The 11,823-nt window shown below is 40.1% G+C and overlaps 1 protein-coding gene across 1 annotated transcript in view; it reads left to right on the top strand.

Moving 5' to 3' along the window:
* Positions 1-3,557, top strand: part of jam3b (junctional adhesion molecule 3b) — a 47,287-nt gene extending 43,730 nt beyond the window's left edge. The window contains exon 9 of the mRNA XM_061751327.1: positions 1-3,557. This exon is cut by the window's left edge and continues 594 nt beyond it. The gene's annotated coding sequence lies outside the window, so the exon portion shown is untranslated.
* The last annotated feature ends 8,266 nt before the right edge of the window (positions 3,558-11,823 follow it).

Below are 11,823 nucleotides of genomic sequence, written 5' to 3'. Positions count from 1 at the left end.
ATACCTTTGCCATCGGAAACAAAGAACGACTCATCAAAGCAGATTTGTGTCAGCATATCAACAAGTGGTTCATGATCAGCGGTCTTGCATATTGAATGCTCTCCGCTGGGATTGCCCAGTTTCTGTTGTCCAAAAAAAAAAAAAAAAAAAAAAAAACAACCTCTGTTTATTTGTAGTCTTAGAAAGAGGTTTTGAAGAGTGCCAGTCAAATGCTGTGAAACACTGTACGCAATCAATGCTGCGTTTTCTTGGTTTTAAGTGTCCTTCTCTGCTTGCTGTTCATCTTGTATATATTGAATTTACTGTCCTGTTGGTATACAAATGTGCGTTCAGTATTACACGATTAGAATAGAAGTTTGACAGGTTGTGTGAGTTAGCCTTCCAGACCCCTTTGCCCTTTATGAAAACATGCTGTAATACAGGGTTTGTTTCTGCAGGTTTTAAATAGAAACACATTGAACGACTTGCGAGAGCCTTCGACCTTTACCTGGTCCTTTTAATTGACAGTTAAAACCTGTTGTCAACAGAGCCTGTAGTAACAAAAGATACTGCTCACACAACTTTGTGGAATTGCATCAGCTGTATTATCAAGTACGGCGGAACCAGCAAAGTAATAGAAATAATAACAAACAAAATGCAATGTAAAGTGAATTTGTTGAAAGGGCCACCATAATTAAACCTTTACTAATGATACAGTCAATGTTTAAAGTCAGATTTTAAAATAATAGCTGTCATACAAGTGCCACTGCAAAATAAAACTACTCACCCGTTGAATATGTCTAACACGTAATGAAGCAAGAACAGGAAGTGATGCTGTGACTGTGGCATTTTATAGGTACTGCTAGAATTAATTAAGTATTGTATGTATCAGCCTGCAGCCAGCATAAAAGCACATCTTGAGTTTTTGCTGCTTCATCGGTATGTACTGTTTAAAATTGATAGTAGACATTGTCGTCATACCATCCATTGCAGCTCAGTAAAAATGTCATTGTCGACAAGCTTCTCTGATAATTTTTACATTGCATTTTTTACATTTGCATTAGGTTTCCACCAGAGGCTATTTATTTACATTACTATACATGAATTTGTGGATGCAGTTTATTTAATTCATTGTATTGCTCATATTGTGCCGGAACGGTGGGCGACTGATTAGCACATCTGCCTCACAGTTCTGGGGATCGGGGTTCAAATCCCGGCCCCACCTCTGTGGAGTTTGCATGTTCTCCCCGTGCCTGGGTGGGTTTTCTCTGGGCACTCCGGTTTCCTCCCACATCCCAAAGACATGCGCGGTAGGTTGATTGAAGACTGTAAATTGCCCGTAGGTGTGAATGTGAGTGCGAATGGTTGTTTGTTTCATTGTGCCCTGCAATTGGCTGGCGACCGGTTCAGGGTGTACCCCGACTCCCGCCCGAAGATAGCTTGGATAGGCTCCAGTAGCCCGTGACCCTAGTGAGGAGAAGCGGTAAAGAAAATGGATGGATGGATGGATGGATGGATGCTCATATTGTCCTCTGTCACCAGATTCTTTCCTCTAAGATTCTATTATGGTTATCCGATCTTTTCATCACACTTTTTGTCTTGTCATAAGTGGTATTGTTTTACTTCCCATGGGCACACCACCTGTGGGAAGGGCCAACGGGGTCGGGTACATTGGGAACTGGGTGGCGGCTTAAGGTGGGAACCTTGGTGGTCCAATCCCCGACAACAGAGGCGGGCTCGAGGGGCGTGGAATATCATCTCTCACACCTCCAAATCTGAGGCAATGCTCCTCTGTCGGAAAAGAGTAGAGTTAGAGGACCCCCCCCCCTAGGGTCAGGAATGAAGTGCTGGCCAGAGTAGAGGACTTCAAGTATCTTGGGGTCCTGCTCACTTTCTTCATTGTCATTTTTCTTGTCATTCTTTGAAGGATGTAAATTCCATACATCTTTTATGATCATCCTGTTTAAGCTGCTGTCCCCACAACCCAACCCCAAATAGCGGAAGAAGTTGGATGGATGACTGGATCGATTTATGGTATTCTTTGAAGTGGCATCACAAAAAAAAGAGGAAAAAAAGACGACAAAAATTAATCCGCAGTAGTATTGTTGAGTTGTTTCAATTTTGATTTCAACCACCAAATTCTGTTTTGACTTTTGAAGCGTATTTTTCCAGAAACTCCAAGTTGTACAACTTTTAGGGCAGTAAACTTTGCAGGTTCAACTGAAATTTACTATAGGTACAATAATGAAAACTGATTAATCTCGTCTATTTTTGCTCATGCTTTTTTTTTTTTTTTTTTTTTTTAGCTAGATCTTATTTAACATAGATTTATTTGCAAATAGGGTGTGGGGTGGACAATATCATTTTAGATGTTATATTCATTCCTCTTAGGGCTCTGGAAGGTTAACAATGTTACTGATTGTATATAGGTACTTTGTGTTGTTTAATTGCATTCAAGATAATGAAAAAAAAGATCCTATTAAAAGACAATATGAAACTTTCCATTTATAAGACTGATAAAAAGGTAACATTAAACCATTACATTCATAGCATGTTGGCAGCTTGGCAAAATGTGACACCATGTTTCCACACTGAGCCATGTGACTGTTAGACAGCTGAGCGATTCACTTTCTTCATTAAGTCATTTTTCTCGTCATACTTTGAAGGATGTAAATTCTATACATCCTTTATGATCACCTTGTCCATGAATCTGTGCACAATGTTAACTGAATATCATCATGGCAGAGAAGCATTTGCACGTGGGAATTTGTTCATACCGCTTTGTGAACATTTTAAGATAGTCAACATGCTAACGAAAATGAGTTTACACTACCGCAAAACTCATTTGAGATCACTAATGGAGCCAAACTGAGGTAAAGGAGTCATGCAGGCTCCCCCTTCATTTATACAAATTTCATTCCTCCCCAAGTGCCTTCTGCCGTTAAAATTGATGTTTCTCTCACCCACTTCTGTTATTCTGCCTGAGGTTTCATGTTTTTATTTATTAATCCACAAGCATGGCGTTTGAGAGGAATGATATAACCACAAATTCCTGCTTTCCGTCTTCACATATCTGCAAATTTGTAGATATTTTTTCCCCATAGATTACAGTAGACATGCTGAAATAGACAGAAATATATTGCTGTAGTGCCTAAATATAGTGGAAAATATTTTTGCTAAGGACACTATTAGGCAACAGAATACTACTCGCTTGTATTGACTGTTTGTAAAACTCATATTGCTGCAAGGTTGCAAATGGAGCGCTTTAACGTCACCATTTCACAAACCACAAGTCATGTCAGCTTGGAACGGCAAAACATGTATGACATTTACATGTCATTTCACACGGAAAACAGGTGTTAAAGATTATCTACACGCAGTTACTGTGTAGTTGTTTTTTATATTCAAGGGCAATCTGAACTGAACAGTCACACAGTACTGTCTTTATTTTACTATTCACTATGCCATGAAAACATGTTGTCATCTAAACTCACACGTTCTTTGAGGGCTTAATGGGGGGATTTGTCCGTTCTAGAACCACTCTATTTGTGATTAATAAAACTCACTTCAAATATTAATAGCGATTCCTGTATTTTCATTTTTTATTTTTTATTTTTTTTTGGGGGGGCGGCGAGCGTTCTGTCGTGTGCGTGCCCTGTACAAGTGACAGAAAGTTGAGCAATATAACGAACAAATAGAATAAGCTAAAACGCTTTGAATGTGACGCAGGAGGTCTCATTAGGCAATTAGAAGACTGTATTTTAATTTCAATTGAGACAAAACAAACGTGTAATAATGAGTCAATACAACACATGAATATAATTAAAATGTAATCCCTACATTATGCTGGGGTTTAGGTTTTCATTTCGTTTTTTCTTTTTCTTTTTGAAATGTTTGATGTTCTGTATTGTAGTTATTTTGTTTGTTTGGGTTTATTTTTGTGTTTGTTTTCCTTTTCTTTTTGCCCCATTCGGCTGTTAGCTCAAGCAGAATGGAGGCTCTGTATCCCTTTTATGCCGAAACAGTTTTAATGTGTCACGGAGTTTTTAAGCTGCTGCTCTGGTTTCTTAGTTTTATGGATATACATTGAGAATCAGAGTCGAACAGAACAAAGTTTGTGAGTGAGAAAAGAAGACAAAACACAAAGCACTAACTGTAAACAAGATGAGAAAAGTAAATCCTGATATATTTAGAACAATGGAACATTATATAGGAGTGTTGTATGGTGTAGTAGTGCTACACCCTGTGAGGGAAGGACAGGACAAGATAGGACAGGACAAGGACAGGAGAAGAAGCATGCAGGACAAGGGTTGTGACCCCGGCTGTACACCTGAAGTGTGGTGGGGGTGACTAGGTAAAATATAAAAGTCTATAGGACGAGAGTGTGAAGGCTTCTTTGTATCTTATATCTTTATACTCAAGCGCAAACCACGCATGAAGTTTTGAAAATGTACTGCAGTTCACCTCCAAGTTGGGAGTGTCGCTACGGCTAATATTGGCTATATTAGGACACCACAGGGTGACGTTTCCTCTGCATTTTTTGGGCCATTTCCGGTAGCCGTTTTTCCTTTCCTTTCAGGAACAAGAAACAAAGCAACAACAATGGCGACCGCAGAACAGTGTCTGCTAGAACAAATTGACCGAGATGACCAGATGATTCGTTTAATTATGCTGCAAAATCGATCGAGAAGGCAGCGGCGTAGATGTTATGTAGAACCAAGGGGCACACTGAGTACGTCATCACAGCATGTGACTAAACGGACCAATCATGAGAGATGATCTCTGCGACGTTTGATGCGCACCAACACTTTTTGCCGTGTGCGCGTCATGCTACGCAGAGGGGCCACGCGGGGCAATTCGTCAGTCACGTGATGCAATGCGGGCGTTGTCAGCCGCGCAACCGCGGGAGTATAAAGAGGCCTTCAATGAGGATACCCAAGCAATTTGTATATTCATTAGTTATTTGTGAGTGACCCCACACCCAGCGAAAGACTCCCAGGGGTGTGTGCCTGCGGACACATGCAAGTGAATTGAGACTGTTTCGCATACACAATGACTGACAGAAGTGTCCTGTAATTGCTGTGCCTGCACCGCGGTGGCTGAGGACCCCACCCGATCAATTGAGAGGCGGGATCGGGCCCAGGAGTCCACCCGAGAGCAGCCCCGCGGACGGGACACGTCCCACAGAGAGGGACTCAGGGCGGTCCGCCAGCCCCACCGATGCACCACAACAACCGGCCACCCGGAGGAGGCTGCAGGGACCCAATAACACCATCCCCACCCCACCCGCCACCCACAGGAGAGCAAGAGACCCCCTCCCCCCCCCCCGATCACGATGCTGCCAGTCCCCGTCCAGCCCAAGGGTGGGACGATGTCCCTTGTTTGTTGGAAAGGAGAGCGTATAGGGGCCCCCGACAATGGAACAATAAAGGAGGGGAACCCAGGGAGCAACTGCGGGGCATAAGAGGGGAGCCCCAATGCCAAGCAGTCATCCAGCCCGGGGGCCCGGCCTCAGGAGCACCGCCATGAAGCTTAGTGAGAACCCACCTCCCCCCTTGTTACTATGACTATCATTGGCCCAACCCCGTGTATCTGGAGTGTTGGTTTTGGTATTATTATTTTTATTGCTGCTTTTAATTTATTGTATTGAATAAACTTTCCCCCTGTTATTTGGAATTATTTGAACAGTTCATCACGTGTCCTAAAAACATTATGGTTAAATAGTTGTAGGTGGTCAATTCCATGTTGTTCCCATGTGCTAAAATGAAGGGGTATATTGTTAATTTTGAAATCTGGATTATGACAGATTGGGGTGAGCATACTGGGAGCTAATTGAGATCCTGTAGATTCTAAACCTTTTCACCAAGCCGTTAAGGTGGATGCGATTATTGGGTTATTGAAGCATTAATGGCGTTTAAGACTTGTGGAAATAAATGGGCGTTTTTGGAGTTTGATGTAGTTGTAGTCTATCTGTTCCAATTCTAGCCAAGAATGATGCTCCTCATTGCGGTGCATCCATTTGATGAGGTATTGTAATTGGTTAGCGAAATAATAGTGTTTAAAGTTGATAGAATTTAGGCCTCCCTGCTGTTTACTTCTCTGAAGAGTGGATAAACTAATCTGAAGAGTGGATAAATTTATTCTATTTTTCTTATTTTTTTTTTAATAAAAATTTATTACGGCAGAATTTGATGTTCGAAACCATTTAAATGTGGTCTTAAATGGAATCATTGAGAATAAATCATTTATTTGAGGTAAGGTTTTCATTTTTATTGTGGCTATTCTTCCCAGTAGTGATATAAACAAGTTATTCCAGTGTCTTAAATCAGATGAGAATTTTTCCGGAAGTGGTGTGTAATTTAGATTGGTTAGCTCTGTGAGTTTTGGTGAAATAATACTTAATGTTTCCTATAGGAATGGGGTAATCTGGGATTTGATCTGCAGGATTCCATGAGTTTTCTGTTATTGGGAGTATTGTTGATTTTGTCCAGTTGATAGAGTAATCTGATATTTGTGAAAATGTTTTAATGAGATTGAAGAGTGCCTGAAGAGAAGACTTGGGTTCCTGTAAATAAAGAATATCATCAGCATACAGATTGATTTTGTGTTCTGTCACTAGCGAGCAGATACCTTTAAATATTAGCATTCTGATGTATAGCGGCAGCAAGAGGTTCAATGAATATTGCAAATAGCATTGGTGAGAGTGGACATCCTTGTCTGGTTCCTCTTTTTAATGTAAAACATTGTGAAGTAATCCCATTTGTGGTGACTGTCGCTTTCGGCGAGTTGTATAATGTTGCTATCCAATGTATAAATGAGTCTCCAAAGCCAGATTTGTAAAGTACTGCAATCAGGAAAGCCCAGTTAACTTTATCAAAAGCTTTCTCTGCGTCAAGTGACATGTGATTGCATTTAGATTTTTACGCTGTGGCATGCTTATTCAATTTAACAGACATCTGACATTATTTGTGGAACTTCTACCTTCAATGAAACCAGTTTGGTCGTAGTGGATTATCGACGGGAGTACCTTCTCAAGTCTCGCTGCGAGGGCTTTTGAGAAAATCTGGATATCTACATTAATCAGTGATAAGGGCTGATAATTAGCCGGGAGAGTGGGGTATTTACCTGACTTTAGTAATAATTGAAGCTGTGTTCATATGGCTACTTATTACTGTTCTGAAAAATAGAGGCGCTAGTATTGGTCAGAAATGTTTAATGAATTCGACGGAGATTCCGTCCAGGCCAGGCGCTCGTCCCAATTGCATATTTTTTTTAATGCGTTATGTAATTCTGTGATTGTTAAAGGAACATCGAGATTGTCTTTAATTTCTGTATTCAATTGAGGAATGTTTAGATCCTTCATAAAAGTTTCAATTTCTTTTTGTTCTGGGTTGTTCGAAGATGCGTATGAGCTGCTATAATAATTGTAAAATATTTCATTTATTTCTAGCGGTGACTGTGTACAGTTGCCATTTGAATCTTGAATGACTGTAATTAATGATTTTCTTTTTTGCGCTGTTGGTTCACAAGAAATTTTCCTGATTTATTATTGTACTAAAGGTTAGTGTATCTTAACTGTTGTAGAAAATCTGTTCTCTGTGATAAGATAACGTCGAATTGATGTTTTGCCTTTTGATGTTGGTTTCTAAGTGCATCTGTCGGATTAATTGCATATTCTTCCCTTGAGGTGTTTAATTTTTTCCTCATTCTAATTTTTGTTCTTGTTTTTTCTTGTACGAAGAGTATGATTTGATTCGACTTCGCAAGACAGCTTTCCCGGTTTCCCCACTGCAGAGATGGGGATATGGTTGGGGAGTCGTTGAATTTCAAAAACTCGTCCCATTCCTTCCTCACGAAATAATCAAAACCTGGGTCCTTCGAGAGGAATGTGCTAAAGCGCCATGTTGGTGGGGGTCCCAAACTCAATTTGTAGATTGAGAGAAATTGGTGCATGGTCGCTGATGATGATTGGATGTATTTTGGAGGTAATTCTTTGAGCTGCCGAATTGTTTGAGAGAAAAAAAATCTATTCTTGAGAAAGAGCGGTGAACCGACTAGAAAAATGTGTATTTTGTTTTTGTACGGTTTTTCAGCCTCCATATGTCAACAAGACCAGAGTTGTCCATATGCTGCTCTAATATATTGGGGCTGATTGCTATTTTTGAGATTTGAGCGATCTATTAAGGGATTTAGCGTAAGGTTAAAGTTGCCCTGATAATTGTAGAATTGGCTGACAAGTTTGACAAGTGTGAAAAGAGTGTGTGGAATAAGGCTGGATCATATTTAATCGGAGCGTATACATTGACAATTGTGTAAAGTTTGTTCAATATTGTAGCCTGAATAATTATGTATCGGCCTTCTGGATCTGCTACTGTACTACCGTATTTTCACGACCATAAGGCGCACTTAAAAGTTGTACATTTTCTCCAAAATGGACGGGGCGGGGCGGGGCGGGGTTTTAAGCTAGCGTATCTTTTACCATGCCTGCCCCCAATAATACAGTGTGCCTGATGTATGTGTTAAATACAGAAATAGACCCCGTAACTGAGACTGCGCCTTTTATTACGGTGCGCCCTATGGTCGTGAAAATACGGTATTTATTTTCAAAAGTAGTCTTTTATGAACTCTTATTGAGACTCTTCTTTGTCTACTGTTGTAAAAGCCAGAGTGAAATTACTCAGAGGCATTTTTCTTCTGACTCAATAAGGTGTGTTTCTTGTAATAGGAGGAGGTCTGTTTTAAATTTAGTGATATAATCCATAATCTTAATTCTCTTTGCCTGGGATCTATTGACATTCCATGACACAAACGTTAAGTGTGACAATGGGTATGGGTGCGTGTATAGTAATTTTAAATAGTTTGGGTACGATGTATTCTTTGTGGTTGCTTTTTTGACAGTTTTCGGAAGATTTTTTAGGATTGTGTTGACAAATGTTATTGAGAAAGCGCGATAAAGATGCTATATTTCAGTACAGCAAAGCCAGGGTATATAGAAGGGTAGCCAACAAACACAAGATAGAAAACAAGCATTAGTGACTATGGGATAATATGGTGTGTGGTGGTTGTTTGTAGTGCAAGAAGAGTTTTGAGCGACTTGTGTGTTTAGTGTGTGTGGAAACAAGCAGAGCAGGAAAACGGACAGGAGTGAGAATTGATGCTGGTGGCATGCGTGATTCAGTTTTTTGGTTTGTCTAAGCAAAAGTGGACAGAATGAAACAGAATACAATACGCTTTTGACAATTAATAATGATAACAGATCAGAATAAATACTTATCTAGAAGAGCCAGGGCATGACGTTGGAATCACTATTTGCCTTTCTCGCGGTGATTCTTCATCGGGTACATGATTTTACACCTCTTGTTGATTTCCTTGGGGAACTGGTCGTTCATTCCAAACAAAGTCCCTTTGAGCTCACGACCTTTTGATTTCATGAACACTTTTTGCTGAAAGTGTTCAAACTTTGCAATGATGGGACGTGGTCGGTTTCCCGGACGACGGCCTCCAATCAATGAACACGGTGAAAGGTAATCTTGTCGACTGTATCTTGCTGTATCTTGGCACGGACATCATGAACTTTTTAATCTGCGCCTCGGGTTCTTCTGGAACATTTTCTGGAATGCCCGAGAAAATGAGATTGTCGCGCATGCTTCTTGATTGAATGTCCAGCGTAGCTTCTTTCAAGATTTTATATTCCAGTCTAAGAGTTTGTAATTCCGCTGATGTTGACATCATGTTTGATCGAAGTGCGGTATTATCTAGTTTTGGCTCTTTGACCTGTTGTTGCGTGAACTTCAAACTCTTTCGGAGTTTGGTGATCTCTTGGCGAAGCAAGTCAAGTGTAATTGACAATTTCTTGTCGATTGAGAGGGAGAGTCTGCGTCTCTGTCGAAACAAGTAAATCCTCAGTCGAAGGGGAATTCTCTTCAGCGGCATTGACACGGGGGCTGGGTTCCTCCGTGGCAGACGAGTTGGCGCTGATGTAGCGGCGCGAATCTCACGTGGCTCTCTGCGAGTTACCGCTGCTAGCGAGCTGGTGAAGGAAAAGAGAAAAGAACCAAGCGACAATCCGCTGCTGAAAAAGCAAAAAGACTTGTGAAAAGGGAAATTTTGTCTTGTAATAGCTGCTTTTCCAAATCTATGCAAGGGGCGCCGCCATATTTTTCGTCTTCGGAAATCACACAATCTTTCGAAGAAAGTCATTATTCTACAAGTGAAAAGTCTCAATGTTAAAATAATAAAGTTATAGCGCACGCTGGGAAAAACGTTTTAATATTACAAGAATACATTCATGCATCTGTGAATGTGAATGGTTGTTTGTCTCTAACTGCCCTGCAATTGGCTGGCGATCAATCCTGGGTGTACCCCGCCTTTCGTCCAAAATCAGCTGGGGAGGCTCCAGCTCATCCATGACCCTGGTTGCATGTATGAAAAAAATAAAATGTCAACACTTAAATTCTATTATAAATAGAATTGTACTTGTAGTAATTGTATTTGCTGTATCTGAGGAACAAAATGCATGTCATTTTAAAAATATTTCTTAAAAGTAAATTCGGAGGCACTGCTTAGACAACCTTACTCGTGTTCAGCGTGACCTTGAAGATCTGAATAGACATCACACTTTTTGCAGTCGGACAGAATAGCGTGAGTGGGAAAGCACGTGAAGAGGGAAAACGGATGGGAGAAAATCACACTTGACACGAGGACACAAACCTATTTACAAAATATCACAGCATGACATGATGAACTGACACATGGATGAGATGTGTCCACTGCTTGCATACCATCGTAAGTAATAACCTCTTCAGCCATATCTGAGCAGCAAGAGGGCTCTTTCTTACAACATGAGAATCACATGTGGAATTTCCCCAAATGATACTGGGACATGCCGTCTAATATAAGATATTTTACAGTAATCATGAAACGACACACACAAACAACCAAGCATAATATATTGTATTTGAGAATTTCTTTTGTATGTTGAACGTTGAAAAGAATGAATAATGGAGTTCAACATCAGACGCTGCCAACGTGGGCGAAAGGCTTTACATGATCAGGATTTTGGGGGCCGATCACCGATCAGCGAGTTTAAAAAAAAAACGATAACCGATCACAATATGTCTATTTAAATGACCTGTTCATTTACTGTTTGTACTTGTTTACTTAATTGCTCAAAAAAATTATATTTACAATGAATAATGTGTCTTTTTTCATCTATTTATGCCACGGAGGCATAGCGACAGACAGAACAAAAGAGTGGTCTTCTATTACAACCCCAATTCCAATGAAGTTGGGACATTGTGTTAAATGTAAACAGAATACAGTGATTTGCAAATCATGTTCAGCCTATGTTTAATTGAATGCACTACAAAGACAAGATATTTAATGTTCAAACTGATAAACTTGATTGTTTTTAGCAAATAATCATTAACTTAGAATTTTATGGATGCAACACGTTCCCAAAAGAGCTGGGACCGGGTGGCAAAAAAGACTGAGAAAGTTCAGGAATGCTCATCGATATATTATATATATTATATTACATATTTAAATAGATATAACATTTAGATAGTCAACAGCTAGTGTTAACATGTAATATTTTAATTTAATTGAGAAATATTGTTGTTAATGTGCGGGGGGAAATGGACTCAGAAATATTCACCCCGGTTTTTTAAACACTGTTTGAAACTAAACAAGATAACATTTTTATTTTTATTTTCAGGGTGAGCCACTTTATGAAGAGTACCTCATACTTGCAGGTATAAACAACAATTGAGCGAAAGACGACCAGTTAAGGGTGTACCCCGCATCTCGCCCAGTCAACTGAGATAGGCGCCAGCACACCCGCGA

This window comes from Phyllopteryx taeniolatus, chromosome 17, assembly GCF_024500385.1.
Source record: "Phyllopteryx taeniolatus isolate TA_2022b chromosome 17, UOR_Ptae_1.2, whole genome shotgun sequence".
Lineage (NCBI taxonomy): Eukaryota > Metazoa > Chordata > Actinopteri > Syngnathiformes > Syngnathidae > Phyllopteryx > Phyllopteryx taeniolatus.
The sequence above is the reverse complement of the archived record's forward strand: the minus strand, read 5'-3'. Positions and strand labels throughout refer to the sequence as shown.